This window comes from Leptopilina boulardi, unplaced genomic scaffold (assembly GCF_019393585.1).
Source record: "Leptopilina boulardi isolate dan_hultmark-lab unplaced genomic scaffold, ZJU_Lbou_2.1 LbouV2_317, whole genome shotgun sequence".
NCBI classification, from domain to species: Eukaryota; Metazoa; Arthropoda; class Insecta; order Hymenoptera; family Figitidae; genus Leptopilina; species Leptopilina boulardi.
Window position 1 is genome coordinate 1,026,617 of NW_026137882.1, and position 3,089 is coordinate 1,029,705.

The following is a 3,089-nucleotide window of genomic DNA, read 5'->3' on the forward strand; positions in this document are numbered from 1 at the left end:
GCAATCCGAAGTGGAAAACACTCTTCATCATCAGCTTCTACTCACGCTTTTGACCTACAAAAATTGATGGAATTACCAGAGTTTGATGATCTACTAAAAGGTAATTCAGTAAATTGTGTAAAATAATTCGTAAAAATAGAAATTGAGCGGCTGGATCGAAGAAGGGCGAAACAAGTTTACGTGCCCTTCTTCGATCCAGCCGCTCAATTGATTTATATTTAAATCAAATTCTACTTTCTACATACAAGACACGATATTTGAAAATAATTTTTTAATTTTCAGTGGATGGAGTCGTGAAGCCCGTGCTCGTCTTTTCTGTAGATGGGGGTTCTGACGAGAATCCCCGCTACCCATGGGTCATAACATTTGCAGTGTCGAATTTTAGGCAGTACAACCTGGACGCATTCTTTATTATTACCAATGCTCCAGGTCGCAGTGCATTTAACCGCGTTGAGCGACGAATGGCGCCTTTGAGTAGAGAGCTGTCAGGTGTCATACTCCCTCATGATTATTTTGGAACTCACTTGAATTCCGGTGGCAAAACTGTCGACCCTGAATTGGAAGAAGAAAATTTCCAAAAAGCTGGCGAAATTCTCGCCGAAATATGGAGCTCAATGGAAATTGACAAGCATCCAGTTGTAGCTGAATTTGCCGACAGCATTTGCAAACTGCCACTCCTGGTTATGCCGCCACCAGAATGGTATGCCACTCATGTCCGTGAGAGTCAGTATTTTTTACAGGTAAGTTTATTAGTTTAAAAGTAATATATTATATAAAAATTAGATATATATATTATATACCTGAAATATAAAGATATGAAATATTGAAACGTATAAAAATTATTCTGTCTTTTTTCTATCAGATAGTCAAGTGTGATGACAAAAGTTGCTGCAGTGCAATGCGCAGTGACATCAAAAATATATTGCCAGAAGGTTTTTTCCCTCCACTGTTTCCACTTCGACGCACTGAAGATGATTTGAAAGTGCCTGAACATTCTGAAGTCAATATTAAGGATGATTTTTCACCTTTGCTCGTCAGGCAAGCAATTAATTTGAAACCTGAAGTGCAGGATTTACCTCAAAATCTTCCTTACGATTTGTACTGCCCTACAGTACTGCCTGCACTTCAAGGTACGTGGTCCCTTAAATAGATTTCATCGCTAGGACTCCAACAAAAATTTTTGTACATTTAAAATTTTCAAAATATAAAATTATTTTTAAAAAGTAGAAACATTTTTTAAATATGACATTTTTTCAGAACCTATTTGCAGTGAATGTGGTATTTATTTTGCCGCAAAGTCGCACTTGACTGCTCACAAGAAAGCGTTACACAAAGATGCAGTTAAAAGGCAAACAAAAAATTCCAATGAGGAGATTGATGAAACTGATCTTCTAGAAGTGTCCTGTGTAGAAATGGAGACGGAAAATGAAAATTTAAGTTCAAGGAGCGACTTTTGATTTCCTGCAGTTGATGATATTTCAGAATGGTTAACACAACCATGGATCAACGACGATAGTCCTGAAGAAATATCTAATGAGGATTATTAGATTTATTGTTAAACAAGACTGAGATTTGTTACCAAAAAGATTTTGTAGTTTTTAAGATATTTCTGCCAAAGATATCTTGATATTAGCAAAGATAGTTTTCAGCTAGTAAACTTATAAATTATTATGAAAATTAAAAGAAACTAATTAAACAATTCTATTAACTAATAAAATCTGTTTATTTACTTGCCATTTTAAGATAAAAATCTGTTTTTATAGTCATAATTTTTTAAACACAGCAAAAATATTTTTTTTTAAGAAAGTATGTCCACGTGGACATTTGGGGGGGAGGGGGGTTCATCAAAAATCCACGATTGTCCACGAGGGGGGAGGGGGGGGGTCAAAAAGTCATTAAAAATTGTCCACGTGGTATGTGCACGACCCCTTAGTACGCCGTACTCATACTGTACTTGCATCGTACTAGTACGCTGGTTATCTGGGTAGTTCTTAATTTAAAAAATGCATTAATTTTTAAATGTAGGAAATTTTCTAAGCAATGCTAAATGTTAGTCAAAATAGTGGATCAAAAGTAACATTTTTTAAGTTTAAAAAAAAGACATTTTATTACACAGAGGAAAAATAAAGTAACTTTTATTACTTTCATAGTAAAACCGGAACTGTCGCCGCATTTCTGGCGACTTTTACTATACTTTTAGAGTAAAGTTTACTCCATTCAGAATAAATGTTACTAATTTTATACAAAAATGTGTTTCGAGCGGTATAAAATTTACTCTGTAAGTAGTGAAAATCGCCAATAATGCGCAGAATGATTTTTTCCTGTTTATAGTTTTAGGAAAATTTTAAAATAGATTAAGGAGCATAAGTAATTGAGGATGAAAAATGATAAAAATTGTAGAGAAAGTTGAATTTTTAAAGATTTACCATTTAAATTATGACCAATAACAATTTAGTTTTTCTTTGCTTTACCTAAGGATTGATCTACAGTTTCTTCGTTTAGTACTCTCTTTCGAGTATTCTCCATATTGCATGTAATTTTTACGTAGTCATCTACAGTTACGAACAAAATGATGTAAAAACATAATAGGGGTGAAAAATTAAAAAATTTTATTTCTTTTTAATAATATTGTCACTATTATTTTTTGTAATCAGCAAAAAAAATATATAAATGTAAGTAGCGTAAATGTACTAGTGGTGGATTAGATACCAGTAGTGGATCAACAATCGTAAAAAAAAAATAAAAAATGCTACTTCTAATTGCATTAAATGTTTCTAGCGTTTAGAGGTTATGTATAGATAAGTTTTATGAAATAAAATCATTTGAAAATATTTTAGGAAACAAAGAAATATAACAATTATTAATTTTATGCTTTTTCACATAAAATTTTGAAAAACTAGTGTTTAGTCAGATAGGAGTAACTTTTTTTATTCTTAGAGAGTAGAAAGTATTCACATCTTTCCATTTAGGAAAAAAGTTCACATCTTTAAGCTATTTTTGTGTAATATAAAGAGGTAGGCGATCCGCGACTGCAACATTAATATTTCATTGCTGAAAGGGGTTGTGAGAGGGCATAAACAATATAGGAA